Raw genomic sequence first — 13861 nt, forward strand, 5'->3', positions numbered from 1 at the left:
CAGACCAAACTACCAAGCCAATTCTTCACCAGAAAGGAGACAAGCTACCGGGGACCGGTTTCTGGCATTTCAGCCTCGTCGGCCCGGCTTGCTTGAATCCTGATGGAGTAAAGAATTGGCTTGGTAGTTTGGTCTGCCCTGTTCCCATGATGCACTGGGCCAGGGTCAGACTAATTTGCATGTAGCCAGGTTCTGAACTGGGATGGTGCAGTGAGCTAAAAAACGGTGATGGATCAAGCCCTGATCTTTTGACTGGGTAGGAGTGTTCTGCTTAATTCAGATACTCTGTCCATCACCACCCCCTTTTGAATCGTTTTGGCCAACACCAGTGGGTTATAACCCACTCTCTCTGTGCTCTCTAGCACGAGCAAGCTTCTCTTTGGCCAAGGCAACTTCAAGTTCTTGCCTCTCAATCCTCAGAGCAGCCGCTCTCATTTTGGCCTCATGTTCCCTTCTCTGAGGGGAGGTCATCCCTCTCTGAGCAGGGCCATGAGAGCCATATGAAGCATGAGATTGGAGAGATTCCCTGGAGTGGGATCTTCCTCTCCTCTGCCTCTGGTTAAGCCCACTTGGGGGTCTGTATGGGGGCTGCCCATACTGACTCCCATGTATGCTTAGGTTAGCCTGGCTAAGTCTTCTGACTGGGACCTGGCTATTTGTCTCTAGATCAGAATCTTCCTCTTCTACCCCCTCTTCTTCCTCTGGTTCAATAGTATCAGCATTATCATCTGAGGAGGGAAGGACTTCATCTGCACTGCCTGAATCACCTGTCTTAGGTGGTTGTTGAGCATCATACTCTTCTAAGAGCTCAACCAGGAATCCGAGGGTAGGGTTTGAACCCTGTTTTAGCCTTCTAGAAGTACACAATTGTGTCAATTCTTGGAAGGCTAAGGCTTCATATCTTGAAGCAGTCCTCAAGGGATCTACATCTGCAGGCAGGGAACCACTGTGGTTCACTGTCTGAGACATGGTTTCTAGTGAGGTGTGGTGTTGCACCTACCTACACTATTTGTTTTCCTACAGAACCTTTCTAGGATTTGTAGTCCGGGTGTGCTAGGCCTAGGCTCTACAACAGCTAAGTTCAGTAGAACTTAAGTATACTAAGACTTGTTTTTATATGTACCTATAGGTACCTATGTGATCTTTCAAATGATATCTCAAGATTACAAGTGGTAAAACAACAGCAAGCTCTAATCCCAACCGCCGCACACCAATGTGAGAAGTTGGCCTGGTATATGATGTTCACTATTCTAGTGAACACCTTGCACCAGTCCAAACAACCCTTATGGTGATGGTTGTAAGTCAACCTTATAGACCAGCAATCCTAGTGGTAGCGTGGACAGAACAGTCTTAGGCTAAAAGACTCTTGAGGGCGTGTAAAGCCAGCTGTTTTACCATATGTAACCCCTTGAATATCAAACGAAAGGACACCGCGCAGGATATATATAAAATATAAATATGTATTTATTTACTAACACACTCCTCTGAACTCTTTATGAGATCAGAGGACAAAGCACATAACAAGATACTTAGTCAGAATACGTTAAGTTGCACAATTTACGGTTAGGCCCTAGGGGCGAAGCAAACCATATATTAAGAAAGTGGTATAAGTACCACGTCACGAGAAAAGGAAAGGCCTAGGGAATCACTGGGGCTACACTATTTGAACCTTAGTTTAGAAGTAGGAGGCCCACAGGCGGCGCATGCAGTATCTTTACACACACGCGTGAGTCAATGCAAGTCAATGGGAACTTTAGAAGTTAGATTTAGAAGGATTTAGGACACTTCCGGTTTAGCTAGGAGGAAACAACTAAAAACCTAGACACTTGGATAGTCAATACCCTTGGGAGCACCAAAGTACTCGCGTTACCTCACCCATGGACGGCGGGTGCATAGGTGTGAAGATGTGTCGGGTTTCGCCGTTGAATCCTATAAAGCCTTTGAAGAAAGATGCTGCAGGCGACCAGGAGGAAGATGTCCGGGAGGATCTAAGGGTGGATCGAAGATGAAGAGGACATGAAAGCAGAGGGGACAGAGTCTGGGTCACTAGCCAGTGACCGGGTGGAACCAGGAAGGAACCAGACGACATCGAGGAGCAATCAGGTGCTGTCTTGAAGCTTGTCTTTGCAGCCACGCAGACAAGGAGGCGTCGAAGATTACAGGTGCTGGAGAGGAGCTGTCCCACGAAGGATCTCGCAGATGGATGGGTCGACTTCCGGATTGGAGTCGACAAGCCTTGGCAAAGGCAACCCACGCAGGATACAACAAAGGCTTCTGGTGCAGACCAGCAAGGTCTATGGGGCTTCACCGTTGCAGGGAAGCAAGGGCCAGTCTAGAGCAACCAGACCAGCGATATAGATAAAAAGGATTGTCGTTACAGAGGCTACTAGCCAACGGGTCAGCAACCGGACAACGCGTCGAGCAGAACACAAGCAGAAGGGCCCCACGCAGAACTCGTGGAGTGTGGAGGACTGATCTTCGGTGCAGGTGGAGCTCGGGTTCGGGGTTTCTCAATCCCCAGTGCACAGCTTCGAGGATGCCTCAGGAGCTGCACAGTTAGCAAGTTGCAGGCTTTCCAAGATGTCCGGTCCCACGTGTCTCGTCGCCTCCACGGATCTCAGCTATGCTGCAGTCGTGAAGAGAGGGTCCGAGAGGTCTGGAAGTCTGGGTCTTGTCAGGCTCTGTGTTCGGGTTCCGGCGGGAACAAAGACAAAGCAAGCCGTTGATTTGCTGAATGGTGCCTGGTTGCCCAGGGTGGTCACTCCTTGGCCACAAGGGAGATTCTTCAGTCTTTAGCTTTGTTGTATTTCTATCTAGGACCCGAATTTGATATTCCTGATTTATGCCCTTATGTGGTTATAATAAATAATATCCTTATAAAGGCATAAGAATCATATCCATATTTAGTCGTAGCCCATGCAGTCCAAATTAAGCAAGGCTACTTCCCAAAACTCCTAGAGTACAACGCGTTCTTTAAACAAAGCAAACCTCCAGGAACCTGGGAAATCCCCATGCTTCTGTTTTGATTTGTCCTAGAACTCTTGCGAACACTGAAAGAACGGCCAGTTCTTAGTGACATCTTTATTGACGTCTTATGTCCAACCTTACGTCAAACCCGGCACCTTTCAGGTATAAATATACCAACGTTGCCTTAAGCAAACACACGGTGGTTTGGAGCAGAGCGGCTATCTACTTGCCCGAGAGCCCAGCTGATGCGAGAGCCCACGGAAGCCGCCCCTCCCTTTTGACGCACTGAGAAAGACGCTGACTTTTTCTCCAGCCGAGAAAATCCAGCTCCGGTGTTTCCAGATACCCTTGCGGGTTGCTGGGATATCGAGTCCTGAGAGAGAGATGCAGACCTCCTGCATTCTATTACCAAGGTACGGAGCGGACTAAACCCTTAAGAGAATTCTTGACTCACATTCTTGGCAAAACCAACTTAAACTGCTACTTACTTACTCCTTCCCACATATTAGGCTTAGGTCAGGTACACCGGGGTAGGCATATTTAGAAGCACCAGTTGAGTACGTTAGTCAATGTATTTATGTATGTATATATTATATCCATTTTAAAGTATCATATGGCTAAGAAACCATATCAATGCTTTTACAGTATTATTTCATAATACTCCTTTTACTGTACGCACTTTACTTTATGATAAGTATTGCAATTGTGGCAATTCATTTCTCTTGCATGAGAAAGAAGACTGCTCAATAAATAACACCTTTTATTGAAAACGCCCGTCACTCTATTCTCTGCACTCTGGTGAAACCAAGTATGCACGATTGACTGAGTAAAATAGCTGTCTATTGTTTTCACACGACTCTAGAGATACACTCTTATTCTGAGGGAGCAAAGTTGTCATGTTTTATGGTTGTCAGAAGCTAATCCCTTCTTGTCTATCCAGGGAAGTTAACCCCTTCCATGCTCATGACGGAACGGTTCCGTCATCAGCGTCGGTGCTCCGGTGCTGATGACGGAACATTTCCGTCATGAGCCAATACGCTTTTAAACCCTTCAGCACTGCAGCGAAATTCGCGCAGCACTGAAGGGGTTCAACTCCTCCTTGTTTATTCGAGAAAGTTTCTAGTGACCTCTGAGCTAGCTGGCAAAACTAATTAAGTCTAATATAGTCAGTAGAGACCTAGTCGACCTCAGTCCTACGTCTACACTGCTGTTTATATTATTCCAATGCGCAGAGCCTATTGGGAATATAGGAACTACACTACATGGCGCCCAACGTTTGGTAAGGCAATAATCTAACGCAAGACACTAGAGTAACTCAGTCGTGCTTTTTCCACACAGACCCTTTTCCCGTAAATACTCCAAAAGACGTCTGGAGTGGGTAAAAGGTTAAAATCCGCCGGAACTTAGTAGGAAGAGATTCCTATGTATAGTTTTTGGTTTAGTCAACGTTGAAGGATACAGTGTTCCAAAATATTGTGCACTTAATCTTTGTTTCCCTTGAAACTTGATCTGCAACAAAAAACGTTGTCAGTAAAATGCCTGACAGAGACAAAGAAAGAGATGCTACAGCGTCTCCACAGTTGTTGGATAACACGAATATCCAACAGAATGACCCGAATGCTATTTACATTCCGGCAAATATAAGAAGATCTATAACTATTAAACTTATAGAAAATGGACTGACATCACGAGGTGGTACAGTCATATTCGTGGTAGAGGCCCATGAATATCGGCAGACAGATATTCTATTCATGGATACACTTTCCGCAGCAAACGCTGTAACAAGAGAATTCCACTATTACAAAAAAGAAGAACCTCCGGATGAATACACTCCTTTCGAGGAGGTTGAAATCCCATTAAATTACCAAGAGCACCTGCTCTGGTTTAAAGGCGCCCTAAAACATAAAAATCACATCACCAGGCTCGGTCCACTAGGTAGACCAGGAGCAACGTGGCCGGTTCTAGCCAGCTACACACCACATCCAGACATTGATAAAATGTCAGACCAGGAACTTTTAGCTCAGCTAAAAATACTAATTAAGATACATAGACAATTGGTCCAATATGTAATGCAGACTTCAACAGTCCAACCAGCAATTAACATTCCACAGCTGACCCCTCATCAGGGGAACACAAACAAAATTACACCACAGAACATACAATCATGTCTTGGTAAAACACCCGCAAAACGGGAACAAATTCCATTCTGGTTAGCACAACAAATCACTCAAATAGAGGCAGTATTTCCTGATACTACAGCCAATGAGAAACACAGCATTCTGACTATCTGTCTTCCAATGGGGAGCGCACCACATGTGGAGGACTGTGACATTTGGGGCACAGTATTTGCTTCCATTTACACAAAAACACATGGTGTTCCGTCCATGGCGGTTATACCAGATGTGCTAAGACAAATTCAAAATGAATACGGTCCAGAACCTGCTTTAACTCTGGGTATAAATTACTGAAAGACTTTAAGCAGGTCTCTGCTATATTATTAGCCAACATAAAAGGAGAAGCTGCATCTGTGGTGATCCGCCAGAAATTTAAAGAAACAGATATAGCAGAACAACCTTTTGAACTTGCCAGAATCATAGAAAAATCCTATGAAGAACTAGGTAGAGATAGTTTGGGTGGGAAACCAGTAAAACCCCAACTAACTGAAAATCCTGAAAAAACTTTTATTAAAAATAATCTAAACACTCCAAAAAAGAGTTGGGATGGTAATAAACAATCCACTCCCAAAGAAAAACGATTCCAGTCCAGAGGAAGGTCTCCTCAACGGAGAGAAAGATCTCCAGAGCAAGGAAACAAGTCTCCCCAGAGGGAGCCCTCTGAGAAAAAACCTTAGAAATAGGGATGATCTGAAAAAACCTGATAGATAAAGATATTGATACAAGTCCCTCTCGATCTTTTCAGACTTCCTCACAGAAATTGGAAAGAAGAGGACGGTCAGAACACAAGGAAGATCACGTCAAGTCCAAAGACAAAGAACCTGCTCATCAAAGTAAAAAATTGCAATTTCCAAGAAAGAAGGTAGCCAGTATTAAAATAATTAAACATGCCGAGGATACTGAGGACACAACTGAAAAACGGAGAGTGGGCTCAGACAATGCTAGACAGCGCAGCAGAAGTAACCATAGCTCGCAAGATCCTAATGAATCTTCTGGAGACAGTGGACACGAATGAATACATTCAGGTGGAAACTGCTGATACCAGAGTTAGCAAACCTCATAAAATATACGAAATAACACTGCGTATAGAGGGAGACAAGACCAGGAAAGTAAGGGGTCTCTTTTGGGATAACCTTTCGAAAGGCTATGACATCCTTTTAGCTGAGAAAGACTGGCCACCAGAGTTTGTCAGGGAGTGCCCTCATGGCGAAGAAATGATTATGCCTGCCTTCTCAAATCATATGTCAACTCATAAAAAAATCCATATATGCAAGAAAATGGGCAGTGGCCCAAGCTCCTGCATTATATAAAAATCATGTAGGATGGGATGAGGATTCTCCTCCTCACAAAATCCAGTTAAAATGTAAACCCACTGCACAAAGGCAGTACCCAGTTAAACAAGAAGCTAAAAAGCAAGTCAGGGAGATCTTAGATCAACTTGAATATCAGGGGGTGATTGAAACATGCACCTCACAAATGAACAATCCTTTGTTTCCTGTCTTCAAGCCAGACGATTCATATCGTCTAGTTTTGGACTACAGACACTTAAACTTCTGTTGCAAAACATTTGCAGTACAAAACTCACACAGTGCAGCACTAATGAATAACATCGTGCGTAAAAAATACAAAATGACATTAGACATCTCTAATGGATTCTTTTGTCAAAACATTGCACTTGAAAGCAGGTATTTGACCGCTTTCTCAATAATGGGGTCACAAAAAAACTTCTGTCGACTCCCACAGGGATTCAAGAATAGCCCAGGATTATTCTCCGCAAGAGTAACAGAGTTACTACAAATATATGATGATGAAGCATTATATTATGTCGATGACATCTATCTAGCAGATGATGACCTGGAGACTCACTTGAAAAGAGTGAACACCATAATACTTGGTTTTGCAGCAGAGGGTTACAAATTCAACTTTAAAAAGTCACGAATTGCCCATCTAACTGTCCTGTTTTTAGGATACGAATTATCAAGTGAAGGCAAAAGCCTAGCAGACAACTTCTTAGAGAAATGTGCTGTACTCCAAGCACCTAAAACGCTGAAGAACTTACAATCAATACTAGGTTTCCTGAATTTCGGAAGAACATACATTCTAAATTATGCAGAGAGGGTTAAACCTCTATGAATTAATAAAACCGGATTTCAAACCAATCAATTGGACTCAGAAACACACAGAAATTTTAAGATCATTGCAAACAGATATGTTAGCTAAAACAAAATTGCAAACACGCGAAAACATACGCAACCTTGTAATCCGAGTCATCCCAGGAAGATGCGGATTCACGTACCTGACCTCTAATGAGGGAGAAACGGTACCAATAGCTTACAAATCACACTTGTACACACAAGCTGAAATGAAATTTAGTTCTACTGAAAAAATTCTAACATGCGGTTCAGACTGCTGCAGCAAAAGAAAGCCCTAGCACAAGGTAAACAAACAATAATCGTAATACCAGTACCTGCCCTAGAAGCAGTAACAAAAGCGAGCATTCCAAATGCTAAAGCGCTACATCCGAGATGGATACAATGGGTTAATTCTCTTACTGCAACAAACGTAGTGTACGAATTTGATCCTAATTTAAAAACACAAGAATTTCTCCAATATGAATATGAATGTCCTCTGCCGACCGAAATCCTGCCTCTGGAACATTACGGCTGTATAATATATACAGACGGATCAGCAAAACCCGCGGTTGGGGGTAAACATGCTTACAGTGCTGCGTGCGCGGTTGTCAACGGTCGTTGGCACAAAGGAAAATTTAGACCACTGGTCACTAAAACCCAATCTCTAGGAGATTGTACAGCTCAGCGAGCTGTACTACTAGCATTTACGATGGCGCTTGAAAATACCGATCGTGAATTCCCCACACTAATAGTGTGCGATTCATATTACTGCGTTCAATCTTATAATGAATACTTGCAGAACTGGGTTCAAAACGGCTTCAAAGATGCAAAAGGTGGCACAATCAAGCATAAAACGCTTTGGGAACAAGTAGTTCTTTTACAGAAAGAACTACAAAAGACTCACGTGATACATACACTGAATCATCAACGTGATGGGGTTCACGTTGCGGGGAATTCATTGGCTGAGGAAGCCGCGAAGGCAGCTGTGCAAACGGCTTCTGTAGCTGCTATCACCCGGTCAAAAACAAAAATAGACAGCGATATAATGCAAGCTGTCAGTGCCTCAGTAAAAAACGATAGAAAAACACTCCCGAAAGGCTTTCCAGAAAAGTACTCGTACATAACTGATGCGAATAATGTTCCTTTTGCTCGAATCCCTGGAGTGGAGGATAGGGCAATCCCAAACATGGAACACAGGTTAGGACTAATTACAGCGGCACACGAAGGGCTGGCTTCTGCACATGCTGGTGTTTCCGCCACAATATCGTTATTAAAACAGAGATATTGGTGGCCGCGCATGAGAAAACAAACTAGGAACTATGTTCTAGAATGCGAAATATGCCAAAGAATGAAAGTATCAACAGTGAAACGACCAGCACAGACGCCCCTTCTAATCTCAGATAAACAATTAGCGTGTGTTTACCTTGACCACTGTGGTCCCTTACAAGGGGATGGCAACTATAAATATATCATGGTCGCAGTGGATTCCTGCATGAGTTTCATTTAGATGTGGCCCCAGCGCTCGTCTGACGCCAGAACTGTTATAAAAGATTTGCGAGTCTTTATCGGCACATAGGCAATTGGCATGCTACATTCTGACCAGGGTCCTGCGTTTAGCTCTAGGGCTTACAAAAAGGCCATGGCCAGCATGGGCATTGCATTGCGGTACTCTTGTCCCTTCCATCCTGAGGGAAATGCGGTAGTGGAAAGAAAAAACCGGGACATAAAGCAATCTATAACGAAGAGGGTATTAGGTTTGGGTGATGGGTGGGTCCAACATTTAACAAGTGTCCAATGTAGTCTTAATAATCTGCCAAGAAATTCTCTAAAAGGTCTCAGACCGTACGAACTATTGTTCGGTACTAGGATGTGTATTCAGGACCTTGATAGTCACACTTCAGTGGTAGAAGAAAAATGCTTTGACATCAAAGACCGTTTGGCTGTTTTACAGGACTTAAATGAAACAAGAAGGAACCTGAGCAACATAAAGTTAAAACAACAGCCAACAGCCACTGAAGAAAAACCACCTGTCCCAGCAAGACCTGTCTGGATTCCAAAGATTGGTGATCTGGTCAGAGAGAAGATCGCGGTGAAGAAGGAATTTGGGCCTTCTTACAGAAAATCAGTACCTGTCTTAGCTGTCAGCGGAACAAGATCAGTTGTACTACCGCCCCTTGCTGGTAAAAAGGAGAACCGAGTTGTATCCATCGACCTGGTAAAACCACAATCATGTGGCCAATAATAAGTAGTAGGCCCAGTGGACTCCCAAGAAATAGCAGAGTACCAAAATTTGCTACAATCCAAGAGGTTCAAACTGAGAGACTAATCACATTTGATAAACCTGCAGTGAATAAAAAAGGACTATGCAATAAAGCCATGGAACTTGTGCCTCTTGAAACCCAAATTGCAACAGTTCGTCAAGAAACACCTGTCTACAATGATGTAGCATCGGACTGTACTAATGTCTCCAAAAAAGATCCAAAGACTAAAGAAAATCCGGAAGCAATCCCAACAATTGACAGAACTGCATCTGGCTACTTCATCAATTTCGATGACTTTTCTGATGATCCAAGTGAACATGAAGAAACGCCAGCAACGAAAACTTTCAAAGACAAAGTAACAGAACTCTTTCATCAACTCAAAGAAACCTATCTGATTTCTCCATGGATTGAATTTTGGATTGTGTTAGGTGTACTTTTTCTCCTGCTTTGGCTCATCATGACTCTATGTTTGGGAAAATTCATTGAAGGGAAATACAGTACAATGGACACAGCAAGTCAGAACATCAACTTGGTCCTAAAGCCTCACAAGTCATCTCACATCGAGAAAGAGAACTATCATCAGTGAATGTCACAGCCAATCCAATACCCGGTGGGGTAGCATGGGACAGAAATGAGTATGACATTTTTGGCCCGATTGAGATCTTGAAATATCCACATCAGTTCAAGGTTTCATTAAGTGACTTTGTAAAACCAAGTACTTTCTCTGATCATTGGGACTTTGAAAATATTGATAATATGATGTCAGATTTAGTAATGTCAGCAAAATTTACAGAACATGATTTACAGGGTTCATCAAATTATGAAGAACTGTATTGCTATAATCACTTTGGTCATCACTATTTACATAAATCTGCTCAACCAAGAAATGTTTTTAATTTTAATCAATGGGAGCATTGTGCTACACCACCTAAAAGCAGCTCGAAAACATTCTATGAGAAATTCCCATACTTCTCAGGGTTTAACGCAAGTGATGCAGAAGCGTTTTTATTTTAAAATGTTAAATAAGACAGGGATGAAAACCATGTTGACAAATACTAAATTGATTTATTCTGAAAAATTTTATGAAAAAATGACTACATTCGGTTTTGATTTCTGGAAAAACAACATTGAAACAAAAACCATCTGGGGTACAAAAGAATGGCAGGTGCAAGGTTTAGAAGCATTATTTAGAGCCTGCATGATCCCAGAACAATTAATATTCCTGAATGACACCATTCAGCAAACAACCTGTCTTGGTCTAGCCAAGATAAAAGATTTAAATAAACCGTCTATTCCAAAGCCCATACCTGATAGTAATAGCACTACAGAAGTGGAGATAGACGTATCCCATATTTTACACCAAAACAGAACACATCCTGATTGGAAAAAATGGTTGATCTGGCCCACAGACACAAATAACTGTCAAGATAAGATTCCTGAACAAAATACAGGGGTTAAAACTGAACAGGCCAGACAGTAGATACTCCCAGAGACAACATCCAGGGATAGTTACAGCATACAATGTAGGGAAACTATGCCTCGAATGGCTACAGAAATCCACACTGGCTGAAATTAAGCAATACTTGACTTTACTTAAAGACGGTGCTGACTTGCGTGATTTCATACTGGGACCACGCAAACAGCGTCAAAAACGTTTCATAGCGGCCGGTATATACGCTGCGTACAACGAAGCTTGGAAAGTAATGCAAATTGAAGCAGCAGAAAAAATACGAGAAATTGATCGTATTCATTTGGAAAAATCACTTTCTGTTGTGGACAATGGGTTAACGACTCTGTCCTCCAGAATATATTCACTGGACTGTATTGTATCATCTGCTATTGATATAATAGAGCAGGACTTGCTAATGTTACAACATGGTCAGTCCCAATTACGTTCTATTGTACAGCTTGGATGGACGTTGCAAAATCTGCGTTCAGGCTACGTACCATGGCGTTTAATCAACACAACGTCATTATTCTCTATCTTTAACCTTACTGATAAACAAATCAGTTTGGCACAAAAAGGAGCAGACTTTACGATTCTGAGCATTGAAAAACTTGAGAGATTACCATTGACAATGTCAGAAAGACCGGTCATTGAATGGATAATACACGGGATAATTACAATTCCATTAACAACTTTCCAGTTTAAATATTGCCAAGAGTATATACCAGCGGGTCAGTATGAAAGGTTGGGTAAAGGCTACATCAAGTCAACATGGAAATTACCTTATACACACAAATGTTATAATGAAAAGAAAAAGGAGATATTTCTTAGTGGTAACAATTGTAAAAAATCACTAAGCGGTACACTTCTGTGTCAAGGTATTAACTTGCATGGGGCCTGCGAAGGGTCTTCGAATAACCTTTCATGTCACCTGCACGGTAGTCCTGCAAAACAGATAGAGCCATTTTTCAGACAACTTTCCAACGACAGCTACGTTCTAATAAATGACTGCAGCTGTTGTGGCATGGTGCCAGGAAAAGCCTATCTCGTCAGCGTTAGTTCCATGGTCACTTGCTGTATGCAAGTATTGTATCCAAACAGCACTCCAGACATGGAGGCAGCAATATGGCCTTATTTGAATATCTCTTCTATTCGAATTGATACTTTAAGCAGAATGAAATACATTCTTTTACAAACAACTGTGCCTTTGACCTCGTCTAAAGAAACGTATGATCTGCAAGTCGCAAGGACAACAGCAGAGATACATTCCTTATTATCAACAAATTGCCCCGTGCATTTCGTAGAAATGTTGAGCCAAATCTTAAACATGTCAGATACCAGTGGCATCGCACATGTATTTAAGACAATTTTTTCGGGACTGTTAACACCCTTTGAAACAGTTCTGGGCATCTTTCCCAATTTTGTCCATTCTGTCTTTGGCGGCCTACCACTACTTTTGGGACTCGTAGCAGGAATTTTATTTTTGATTCTTCTGCTCCGATATGGCAAGCAAAGCCGCAGACAAGACTCCAGCAACGATGGAAGAAATGATCCTAGCAATACGCTACCGGGACCGCATAACTAAAGTCCTTGGATTAGCCCGGCTAAGAGATCTGAATATGACCTGGTTTCTTTCATTTAGACCAATCTGGCAAGATTGCATCTTACCGGTGCTTCGATGTATGCTATGCGAAGAAGAATGCGTGTTGGACGTCTGTCTTACACTACCATCAGCAGTACCAATGGATACAGATACTTTGCTAGGTCCGGTAACGACTCATGCATCGTGTTGTCCCCAGCGGCTACCTATTCTGATGACGGCTTTCGTTGAGACTTCACCACTACGAGTATGTGGAAGTGGAGTACGAGATGAGAGCAGCATCACACAGGCACAACCTTCTGTGAGCATTGCTGATCCCGACATCGATGATAGCAATCATTCTCACAACTGCACTGTTACAGCATTTTCGAACTTGGTCGAACTTTCACCCGATGCTGTAGACCAATTTTTTGCAAGTCTGTCTGAAATGATGTTCTCCCCTGAACAACAGGAATAACTTTTTAAGCAAACAAGCACACAGCGTTCCCTGAACTCTGAATTCGGCCTTCAGCTTTGATAAACAAAAGCTACTGAAAACATTTGGAACTATTTTTCCCTGAAAGCGAAATTATTTTTTTTTCACTTCCAAAATATTTACATTTTTCTTGCACAGAGTACTCTGCTTAAAGTAGAACTATTCTTAGAGAACAGAGCTTCTAATTTAGGAACTCTAGAGACAATATTTTACCTCAGCCTCTAGCACATGTACAGCATTTGTATTATTATGTGATGGAATGGTCTCGACCTTCTCTTCTGTATTAAGAGCCATTTCATGTGTAATTTTCGCAATTCATTCAGCTGATATATATATATGCATTTTTAACTGAATGACACCACTGCTTGAAAAGCGTACAGTACCAATACTCATTTTCGTGTATTTACCATATACCATTTCAAATGCGAATTATGTATTTTGGGGTGGGTTGGAAAACACATACACCATTATATGTTACTATTGCTTAGTCTTAGTAATGAGGGACATTAGATCGTGGAGTGGGTGTTGTATTTATATCTAGGACCCTAATTCGATATTCCTGATTTATGCCCTTATCTGGTTATAATAAATAATATCCTTATAAAGGCATAAGAATCATATCCATATTTAGCCGTAGCCCATGCAGTACAAATTGAGCAAGGCTACTTCCCCAGACTCCTAGAGAGTACAACGCGTTCTTTAAACAAAGCAAACCTCCAGCAACCTGGGAAATCCCCATGCTTCTGTTTTGATTTGTCCTAGAACTCCTGCGAACACTGAAAGAACGGCCAGTTCTTAGTGACAT

General features: G+C 42.3%; 1 protein-coding gene across 4 annotated transcripts in view; it reads right to left on the minus strand.

Moving 5' to 3' along the window:
* Positions 1 to 13861, minus strand: part of SAMD4B (sterile alpha motif domain containing 4B) — a 1202466-nt gene that overhangs the window by 113056 nt on the left and 1075549 nt on the right. The gene's annotated exons all lie outside the window — the stretch shown is intronic.

Source organism: Lissotriton helveticus, chromosome 9 (genome assembly GCF_964261635.1).
Source record: "Lissotriton helveticus chromosome 9, aLisHel1.1, whole genome shotgun sequence".
NCBI classification, from domain to species: Eukaryota; Metazoa; Chordata; class Amphibia; order Caudata; family Salamandridae; genus Lissotriton; species Lissotriton helveticus.